General features: G+C 33.2%; 1 pseudogene; it reads left to right on the top strand.

The window, feature by feature from the left end:
* The first annotated feature begins 8,335 nt into the window (after positions 1–8,335).
* On the top strand, positions 8,336–8,986 carry LOC116631548 (annotated as a pseudogene).
* Positions 8,987–12,162: the final 3,176 nt, after the last annotated feature.

Genomic DNA, 12,162 nt, shown 5'->3' on the forward strand with positions numbered 1-12,162 from the left:
TCCAGAGGAAAGTATCTGTATCTTGAGTGCATGTGACTAATGGTTACATTCATCTCATAAATCCGTAGGTAAAATTTAGTCATTTACTAACACTCTGATTTACAGCATATATGGATTTTTCTTTGAAGCAAAGAAGTCAGAATTACATTAGGGGCAAGCAGCTACAAATAAAATATGATGACCTTCATATATGAAGACGACACTTCTGACATTCTTTGAAGTGCATGAAACATTGAGTGATTTTTTTTCTGTAAATTAGATTGTTAGGATTTAAATTATCTAGTTTCTTGTTCTGTATTCTGAGCTAGCTGTGATTTTTTCACTCTATTTCTCTATGGGCTACAGACAATATTTAAAATTTTAGTTAGTGGGGCGCCTGGGTGGCTCAGTCGTTAAGCGTCTGCCTTCGGCTCAGGTCATGATCCCAGAGTCCTGGGATCGACTCCCACATCGGGCTCCCTGTTCGGCGGGAAGCCTGCTTCTCCCTCTCCCACTCCCCCGCTTGTGTTCCTGCTCTCGCTATCTCTCTCTCTGTCAAATAAATAAATAAAATCTTTAAAAAAATAAAATAAAATTTTAGTTAGTGAATTTTTATATTTCAAAACATTTCATATATATAAATAGTGAGGTATTAAAATATTAATAAGCTTGAGTAAATATGAATGCAACAATATTTAAATGCATTTGGATAATGATGTATTATAAAAGTATAAATAGGGCGCCTGGGTGGCTCAGATGGTTAAGTGTCTGCCTTCGGCTCAGGTCATGATCCCAGGGTCCTGGGATCGAGTCCCGCATCAGGCTCCCTGCTCCTTGGGAGCCTGCTTCTCCCTCTGCCTCTCTCTCTCTCTGTCTCTCATGAATAAATAAATAAAATCTTTAAAAAAAAAAAAAAGTATAAATAGGTTTAGATATTTTAATAATTATTAATAATAACTTTGAATACTAAAATATAGATGCATTACTTGATTTTCCCAAAGGAATTTGAATATATGATACTTAAATTTAGAAGGGAATTGTGTTCCATGGAATTACATTTTTAGAAATTCTGATTTATGGGGTGCCTGGGTGGCTCAGTCGTTAAGCCTCTGCCTTCAGCTCCGGTCGTGATCCCGGTGTCCTGGGATCCAGCCCCGTATTGGGCTCTCTGCTCCGCAGGAAGCCTGCTTCTCCCTCTCCCACTCCCCCTGCTTGTGTTCCCTCCCTCGCTGTGTCTCTCTCTGTCAAATAAATAAAATCTTTAAAAAAAAAAAAGAAAAGAAATTCTGATTTATTCAAACTTAATTAATAAAATAAAACCTGGTCTTAGCCATACTTTCTATGAAGTTTTAACGAGTTGAGAAAGGTACTGCAATCCAGTTAAAAGTTACCAAAATTCTACACAAGATACATTTTTTCCCCAATACTAACAATTATATTTCAGACGCTGAAAATGTCATTTTTTTTCCTTTTTCAAGTTTTTATTTAAATTCCAGTTAATTAACATACAGTGTAATATTAGTTTCAGGTGTACAATTTAGTGATTCAACACTTCCATACAGTACCCAGTGCTCATAACAACAAGTGCACTCTTTAATCCCCATCACCTATTTCACCCATCCCTCTGCCCACCTTTCCTCTGGTAATCATCAGTTTTTTTCTATAGTCAAGAGTCTCTTTTTCGACTTGCCTCTCGCTCTTTTTTTTTTCCTATGATCATTTGTTTTGTTTATTAAGTGCCACATATGAGTGAAATCATATGGTAATTTAATATTTTCCCCATAACTTAAACAAAATTATGAAAAAATTAAGTTAAATTCAAAATGTGCTAGTGCTAGGAAACATCTTTCTTACCAAAACTGTGTCTTAAGCTGCAAATGCCTTAATGTTTATTATTATTCTTGGAAAAAATATGTTTATTGTCTCTTCTCTAATTTTTAGATACTACCCAATGAATAACATGAGAAACCATCAAATGCCCACAATTATCAAATGCAATTGTGTGGGTTTTTTTAAGATTTTATTTATTTATTTCAGAGAGGGAGCACAAGTAGGGGGAGTAGGACAGGGAGGAGCATGCGAGACTCGATCCCATAACCCTGGGATCATAACCTGAGCCGAAGGCAGACGCTTAAATGACTGAGCCACCTAGGCGCGCCCAAATGCAATTGTTTTTAACATTCAGAAAAAAATCTATACAATAATTATTTTAATAAGAACACCAAACTATTGATAATAGTTTCTTTGGGTGGTGGCTATGCTTTAATTAAATATCTAGTGTATAATGTTAACTTAGTCACAATCCTCTCAATTCAATGGGGATTATCAGCAGCGGGCAGTGTGAGGCTCTTGTTACTTCGTTGTTGTTGTTAAAAGCTCTATATTCTTTTCCAAATCTTATTGTTCTCCCTTCATAAGAACTTTAGATAAAATTTGTATTTTTCACAGATACTTAATTATATTTTACACAAAGTCATTGGGTTATACATCTTATCATTCTCAGCTAGCCATTTATAAGAACGGTCTATGTAGCTCTAACTATACCTAATTTGTTGTTTCCAATTGTTGCATAATTTTTCACAGTATATATCACCCACGTTTTGTTATTGTGCCCATCCAGTGATAGGTTTCCAGGGTACTCATCTACCTTCAACCAAAAGCAATAATAATATGAATATCTTTTCAGATACCCTACCAATGAAATGTGTAAGAATTACACTAGGAAGTATGTCCAGGAGTAAGAATACTGAGTTATAAAGCACATGCATTTCTGTTTTGACAATGCAACATCAGCAAATTATTATTTTAGCTTGCACTCCCTTCCATGAGTGTTTCTATATCCCCACATTCTTGTCAACACTTGGTATCATACAGATGTCTAATATTTGCCATTCTGTTGAATGGATTTAATTGCTATTTTGATTTGCATCTTATTATTATTTTTCAATATCAGTTTGAACATCTTTGTATATACTTGTCAGGAATTGGTTTTTCTGTCTATAATCTACTTTATCTTAATTCTTAAGCAATTTGCCCTACAGGCTCTGGTATTTTTATTGTTATAGGCAAGAATTTGCTGAATATTTCAAATATTATAAATCTAGAATTATCTGAGTATAATCTCTAAGCTGTTACAAAGTAGCTAATTTTGTCTAAGGTAGTTTTTTTTGTTGTTGTTAACCAGAATTTCTTATTTATTTGTTTGTTGGTTGGTTGGTTTGTTAATCAGAATATTTAAACTCACCATAATCAGTTCCATCATTATTTTTTATGCTTTTTTGGAAATTGCGTATGAATTTACTCTTCCATTTTATATCATTTTCTCTATGGATATTTTGTAGAACACATCTCAATTTGAATCTGTCTAACATTTTGTCACATTATTCAATATGGCAGGTATACCACAGAAATAATGTTGTGGCCTTCTTAGTCCATTGTATTAAGAAGCAGATGATGGCAACCATCGCTATGTACTTTAATCACCTAGTATGATGATAACCCTCTGGTTCCTTCATTGTAAGACAATTATTTTCTCCTTTTAAATTAATAATTGCATCATGGGAAGATACTGTGAGACTGTATAAACATACTATTTTTTCTTTATTCATATTGTAGAAAACAAGGAATCATCAGAATGATGAAATTGTTTAACATTAAAAAGTTAAAAAAATATACAGTAAAAATGAAATAAAGAAGGGAACAGAATACATTCAGGGATGAAAAGAAAAGTTTAAAAAATTTAAAGAATGTATAATTAACTTCCTCAAATGTTGTGCCTATGTGAAATAATAACAGAATTGTACAAAAATAGCACAAGCAAGCAAAGAGTTCTTAAAAATTTAACATACTATATATATATTTTTTGTTTTTTTAATCATAAAGTTTGAAGATAGAAAGAATGAGAGACAGAGACAAAGAGAGAAAGAAAAGGGAAGATAAAAAGGAAGATTCAGCCTTACAAACATTAAAATAATCAAAGTTAAAGTAATAAAATAATGTCTGTTGTTCATGAAAAAATAGTTTAATAAGGATAGGTTAGACACAGTATGTGTGTGTATGTACATGGTATTCACTTATACACATCTACTGACTTGATATGTGACAAATGAGAAACCACAAATAATGTATAAAATGACAGTTTACCAGATTAGCCAATAATAATAAATGCAACTAAATGTAACACATGATCTGATATTTTCACTCAGTTTTATTGATGATTCTTGCCTAAATAATTTGGCAACTTCTTAATTCCATGATCTCTTATACAATTAGTTAGCTTTTCTATTGTAAGGGAGTTCTTTTCTTGCTACACCATTTATTTTGGAATTTATGTATTCTATATGCATTTCTTTATTTATAGCAGTGTGGTTAGTGGTTTCTTATTTTATTCACTATTTATATCCTTTTTCTACTACTGGTCCTTTACACATGTCCCCATTGTTGTTTGATGACTACTTTATTTTCTGCCACCACAAAATGTGTCAGGCTCACTTTGTACCTATATTGTCCATACCTGGAGGCAATCATTTCTCCAAGGAACATTGGTTCCTTTTTGTGAAGAATAATATTTGCATAAAATAATATTTGAATCCAGAGCTGGAATGATAATTGTGGTCATTTCTTTTGGGGTGTCAGTGCTTGTCAAACCTCTCAGTGGAAAAATTAGGAAGGAGATGCATGAATTCTCAGATCATACATACATGTATGCATAAGTATGTGTGACACATATACACATAAATATATATCTATATTTCTATACATAAAGTCAGATTTCAAGCCAGTTCCCTTTTTTCTGTATTTATATTTCCCCTCCATGTCAGTGAAAATACCATTACCTAAAATATTTTTACTTATTTGCCAGTCCACAATACATAAGTAGTATATTCTGGTTTCAAAATTGCTAGACTATGGCTATGTAAAAAAGAAAACAAAACCCTATGAATTAGAGCTTATACTGTATATTTTTTCTTCAGCCTGAGGGTATATGGATTAAATACCAAACACAAATTTTAGTTTGTTACTTTCCCTTGCCTATCTACCCTTCACTGTTGTTACATAATTCAATTAAAATATGTTTTAGTTCCTTTGTTCCCTTTTGTATTTCATTTTAAGTATCATTTCCCCACTGTTGTTTATTATAATTACTTTCTTTGGGTATGTGAAACATTATCATGGTTCCAAAAGTCAGAAATGTGCAAAAAGAAACAGAAAAGTGATTTCACTCCATATTATTGCTACCCTCTTCATGCAGTCCCTATCCATCTTCTCTAGGTAACCAAGCTCTCTGTGTTATGGTATATCATTTGTGGTTTCCTTTTTGCAATATTCAAATACATGTATATTTTACTGTTTTCCTTCCCCCCTCCTTTTTTTTTACACAAAATGCACTGACAAGTGGCATTTCTCAAAAAGGATAGAAAGTAGAGAGCGACTGGGTTAAGAATGACTGTTATCAAAACAGATCAGAAAATGTTTTTATGTCAAAGTAATATTTTTATTGAGAAACGAGATAAAACAGGAAGTCCTGTGAAGTACCAGATTTTCTATCTCTTGAATATTGATATTTGTCTTCATGTTCTAGATATTCAATTTTTACATGTCTTGTGGATTGTTTTGTCTTCATGATATTATCCTGACATCTCAGAACATAATATATTCTTATATTTATTACTTAGTGAATATAAATGCATAAAAAAATGCTATTCCATAGAAAAGATGACCTGATTAGATCATTTTTGATGTTGCAAATCATAGAACTATGTAATGTAAAGTTGACATCTTATTTCATATTTGCTATCATTATATTATACTCTAGTATATATTTTAGTGATGTATGGAATTCAACCTCTTGTTCTGTCTGATAAGTAGAAATGTAAATTTTAGTAATATTAAACAAAGAGACCTGGTAAAACAGTCATCAAATGTATGTCATTGTTAAGTGATTTTATGTGATAAACGATATAGCTGAATGTTAAAAGAAATAGGAAGAATGTAAACCAAGAAAATTAAATACGATTGAAGATATGAAAATGAGTTAAAATGATATTTATTACCTAAAATATTAATATTAAAATCTTAATATACATTTATACATCTACCTCTCGCTCTCTCTCACTCTCTTTATAAAGCTATACAAACAAGAGTTCATACTGATTATCTCTAATATATTTAATATATGCTTAGACACAACATATTAAGTTATTTGCTCAATCCTAGAATACACATAAAACAATTTTAAAATTATTAAATCACACTCCGAGTAACAAATCTACTGACTGAAGTACAATATTTCCTTACTGTTCTTTTTGGCTTTAGCCTTACATTAGATGGCCAAAATGTTGCATTTAAGAGTTACCTAAGTTCATCCTTCCTCCTTGCCTCTGTGTGGTATTGGTTATGTTATTCATTTGAAATTGAGGGATTCATTTAGTTCTATTTCTATTCCATTTTGAGTTTTCTTTCCCTCTTTGATTTTATTCTTTAATATGTGAAACATAAATATGGCTCCAACAGATCTATATAAAATGACATATTTGGAAAATCATTGTCTCCATTTCTTTTGTTTCATTTTATTAATGAGGTATAATCCACATGCTATAAAATTCATCTTTTTTTTAAAGTGTACAACTCAGTGGTTTTGAATATATTTACCATATTTCATTTTCCCATTCATTCCATCCTGTCCCCTATTCACACCCAATCATAAGCAAAGTTAATAAATTATTTAACTTTAATTCTATAGAAGGTATTGTGTCTTATACTTTATAAATATTACCTCATATATTATATATTTATATAAATTATATAAAATATAAACTTTGTTTATGGATGAGGATACTAAAACTTAGAGGAAAAATGTGACTTTTACAATATCATAATTCAGTGTTTATAAATTGAGTTTAGAACCCAGATCCTCTGAGGCCAAGATCCATGTACTTACTAACTCTAAAACGCCTCCTCTACTGTTATAATCCTGGTACAGATACCACAACACCTCATCTGGATTTTTGCAAAAGCATCAAAGTGGTATCATTGCCCTTCCTTGCCTATGTCTGTTCTTGGCAATGCAACCACAATGATCCACTGAAACTCTGAGGTCAGATCATGTCTCTTCTTTGCTTGAATTTGTATAAATTTTACCCTTTAAATGAGAGTAAAAGCCTAAGTACTTAAATGGCCTAAAGTTTTAATATGATTTTCCTACCTGCATTTTTAGGGTTTCATCTTCTAACACTCTATCTGATGCACCAGCCATGCTAGAGTCCTTGCAGAGAACAAATAGTTTCTCTCCTTTAAAGCTATTATTATTGCTATTATTTTTATGCTCACCCTTCTTAATGTCCTCACTGTTGTCCACTCTCTTTCTATATATGTTAGCTTATCAGGGAGTCATTTTCTGACCACAATCCACTTTGGCCCTGCCCCAGCATTTCATATCACCTCCCTTAGTTTTTTTTTCTTTGTAGCACTTATTACTGGTGTCATAGGTAAGAAGTCTTATCATCATTCTTCTGTCTCCATTAGGATGACAGCAGGGAATATGATGGTTTTGTTCCCTACATAATTCCCATAATTCTCTGCAACCATAATATATACTCCTCCAACAAAATAAAAGATTGAGTTTTTATAGACCAAAGATGATGGTGTGCTATAATATGTGGAGTGGATTTAGTTTGATTCGCTACTCCAAAAATATCATAGAAAAGAAGTAAACTAAATGAAGATATAGTATACTAACATCTGCTATTGAATTGATTCTAATTATACTAATGAATCTTGATATTGCCATTTTCTGTCATACAGATAATTATATAGTAGCTTATTTGCATGTGAATATATATGGCTGTAAGTTAATGCAATTAAGAAAATGAAGAATCACTTAATGTAAATTATTGTGACCAATTAATTATATAAGATTTTATTGTGAAGAATTTCTAAACTCTATAAACTTCCTTAAAATTAGTTTATTGCAGTAAAAAATAGAAGAAGGTAATACAGCAATTTGTTGCTGGGTGTCTAGTTCTGAATTATAGACATTCATTGCATGAACAGCTTTAGCTAAATGTGGACTAATGAGGATCTTTTGGAAACAGAAACTGCTACATATTCAAAAGTTATTTGTTCACCTCTAGCTTAAAAGTAAAGTTGAAAGAAAAGATATTTAATGGACTCCAACAAGTATTTAGAATAAAAACATGTTAAAAATTACATTACATTATAACCATGAAATTCTTATCACTAAAGAAATGTAAATTTTTCTTTATTCCTTTTGACTGATAAAAGGAACAGTAAACACCTTTTATTTAAACCTACCTGACTCTATGCAAACAATGAATCATGGAACACTACATCAAAAACTAATGATGTCCACCATTTCGTGGACGCCAGGTCAGTGAGAGCATCTGCGGGAGCCCGGCGGGGAGGAGAGCGGGAAGCGGGAAGACCCATCTGGGGGTGTGTGGATTTGAGCGTCCGCTTTCCAACCCAAGATCTCGAAATGCATGGTGATTCCTATCCATTGGACTGTAAGGTTTATGTAGGTAATCTTGGAAACACTGGTAACAAGACTGAATCGGAACCAGCTTTTGGCTATTATGGACCACTCCGAAGTGTGTGGGTTGCTAGAAACCCTCCCGGGTTTTGTTGCTTTTGTTGAATTTAAGATCCCCAAGATGCAGCCGATGCTTTTCGAGAACCAGATGGGAGAACATTATGTGGCTGCTGAGTAAGAGTGGAACTCTCGAATAGTGAAAAGAGAAGTCGAAATCGTGGCCCACCACCGTCTTGGGGTCGTCGCCCTCGAGATGATTATCGGAGAAGGAGTCCTCCACCTCGCCGCAGATCTCCAAGACAGAGAAGCTTCTCCCGCAGCCGGAGCAGGTCCCTTTCTAGAGATAGGAGGAGAGAGAGATCACTGTCTCGGGAGAGAAATCACAAGCCTTCCCAATCCTTCTCTAGGTCTCGTAGCCGATGTAGGTCAAATGAAAGGAAATAGAAGACCAGTTTGCAAGAGGTAGTGGTGTACAGGAAATAACTTCATTTGACAGGAGTATGTACAGAAAATTCAAGTTTTCTTTGAGACTTCATAAGCTTGATGCATTCTTAAGATGTTTTAACTGTTCACATTTGTTTGTCTCTTGGAACAGTGACACGTAAAGATGTGATTCTCTATGATTTGAATGGATCATATGATGCATGTAATATCAAGAATTGTTACTTTACAATGTTCCCTTAAGCAAAATTGAATTTGCTTTGAAGTTTAGTCTCACATAGACTGATAATAAACCTCTAACTACTGACCCCCCCAAAAAAACTAATGATGTAATGTATGATGATTAACATAACATAATAAAATAAAATTTAAAAAATATCACCTAAATGAATAAGTAAATAAATGATAACATGAATATAAAAACAAACAAACAAAAAACAAAAAAAAAAACCTACCTGACTCTTGATTTGAAAAATTTCTCATTAGCTGGAATTGATCTCTGCTAGTGCATAGTGAATAAGGAAAGCCTGATATCTTCCTTTCTTTTCTTCCTTTAAAAAAAAAAAAAAAAAATTATACTTCTCCAATGAAGCATTTTAGAATACATGGGGAAAAAACTCAAGGATAATGATGAGTATGTTTATTTTGCTGTCTACTTTAATAAGATGGTGTGTTTTCTTAAGTGAATAGACTTGCAGGTTGGGAAAAAAGTCAAAGGACTGGTAAAAAGAAAGTAAGGGGAAAAAAATCCCATAATTTGGGGCATTTTTAGATTCTATTCCACCTGAAGTTGTGATGTCTGCCATAAAATGTTTTCAAAATACCATAGCTTAATTATTTACTCATATGACAAAATGAAGGATTTTATCAAGACTACCTCAAAAACCGATGTGACTATTAAAGGAAGTAAAAACTTTAAAAGATGGTATGACATCTATATGATGTTGTACTATTTTAAAATACTCAATTTTTCTATAAATAATAAAAACAATTAGAAGGGTGAAATTCATGAGAAAAGTTAAACATGGATCATAAGTTATCTATTTGCTAATGATATCTAGATGCACTTATAGGATGCTTTTTATATTTAGGGTGAGTTAGTGGCATAAAAGACAATTAGTGTGTTAAGTGTATAGTATATTAAATGTAAGGAAGAGCAAAGATAGTAGCAATAAATAAAGAATTTGATTAAAAAAAAGTGCTACTTTTAGATAGAAAGACATAAATAAGTCATGATTATGACATAATTGGGCTAACAGCTATGTCTCCCCTAAATTGGCCACCTATTGGTGACACTCATATGGTCCTATTCTGCCCATATGTGCTCAGCCCAAGAAAAACAGGTAAAACTCATAACCATTCAGCAGGGCAACTAGTAAGCTACAGCTCTTGGCAAGGCATATTTTCACCTATTCTTACGAATAATTCTAATAGAAGATGTGTGTGTATCATTGGTTCAGTCGTCATCTGTTGGGGACTTTTTGCTCAAATCTTGACTCTAGTTCTTATAATCAGACTTTTTGTGGAGAAGCTGGTGGTGGTAGAGAAAAGAGAGAGAGAAAGACAATGTATAAACATTTATTAACTCAGGGGGCCTGGGTGGCTCAGTTGGTTAAGTGTCTGCCTTCGGCTCAGGTCATGATCCTGAAGTCCCAGGATTGAGCCCTGCGTAGGGCTCCTTGCTCAGCGGGGAGTCTGCTTCTCCCTCTTCCCCTCATCCTGCTCATGTGTTCTCTCTCTCTCAAATAAATAAATAAAATCTTTTTAAAAAATTGCATAACTCAGGATTCAAATAGTGGTATTCTTCCACCCTTGAGTACCCTTTTCTAAGTATATTTTTCTCCCTAGTATCCTTCTCCTTGCTTCTTTCTGTGCATTTCAATTTAATTTGATAAGTTATCACCTTAAATTGGTCTGTGAGCATTTCTATTCCATGACATCTGGGATTGTTACCTGGTATTGTATTTGGAAGCTACTACTTCATCAAGATAATTGACAATGGCATGATAATGATATGATGTGACAAGGCACTACTGCCCTTTGACCCTGGCAAAAGATCAAACGCATCACACTTGTTTTGGAGACTTACTAGATTCCATTTCTACACATACCATTCCCCATAGGCCAAGGGAATGTTCCCACTTAGAGCATATGCCTCTGTCTTTGAAGATTATGCATTGGGGACTTGGGACTAAAATTCTGAATTCAAATGATTCTCAGACCAATATCAGAATCTGCATGTGCCTTTACCCCAGGTCTATCCTCAAAGAGACCAAGAAGATTTCATTTCAGAGCACATGAACAAAACTTGGTCATGTGGGCAACTGGTCTACCTCCATATGTTCAAGGCCCATCATAGTGCAGGAGGGAACCATGGATGGAGAGAGTATATATATATATATATATATATATATATATATATATAGGCTGGAATCCAGGGCTGGCCCTCTCCAGAGTGCCATATTTCATTATGGCAGTAGAAGGAGTCTAATAATTCCAAATTCAAACCTGGCTTTCCAAGACTTTATAAAGGCATATTTGTCAAAGTGGAAAGATAGAATATACTTCATTTCGCAATCTGTTAACTTGATTTGTAACTTTTAAGTATTTGGACATATGGTATGTGGGTTGCCATTTGTGCCCAACCTTGCAAGTACTAAGACTGGGACTGCCTTTAGGCCTTTATTTATCTATTTAAAGAAGAAAAGTGTAATACCATGTGAAAACAATGATTTTTGAAGCAATAGCGGAACTGCGACTCAAATATTACATAATTCTCAAACAATTTTCTTCTTCTAAAAAGTATTTAGCAAATGGGTTGTTTTAAGTTTGAGAAGCATTTCAAACAGAATAACTGAAGTTTAAGGAAAGGCAGGTTTAAATAGATAAATGAGATCATGAAACTGGGCAAAATAAGGTTTGGTGGCACAAGTAATGCTTTCTGGAAAAAGTTTGATATTGGAACAGTGTATGGACAAGACTTTGATATGAATACAATATTTCAGTCAGTTGATCAGATATCAAACTATAATACTTAAGCAAAACAACTCCAGGGCAAAAATCAGTTACTCTTTCACCTTATCTGTTACTTGTTAGGAATTTTATTACCTACCAATCCTTTCTTAACAATTTCTACTGTTAATATTGTTTGATATATAGAAAAGTAATGATTATACATGCTTTTGAATATT

The sequence above is a fragment of the Phoca vitulina genome, unplaced genomic scaffold, assembly GCF_004348235.1.
Source record: "Phoca vitulina isolate PV1807 unplaced genomic scaffold, GSC_HSeal_1.0 scaffold5, whole genome shotgun sequence".
Lineage (NCBI taxonomy): Eukaryota > Metazoa > Chordata > Mammalia > Carnivora > Phocidae > Phoca > Phoca vitulina.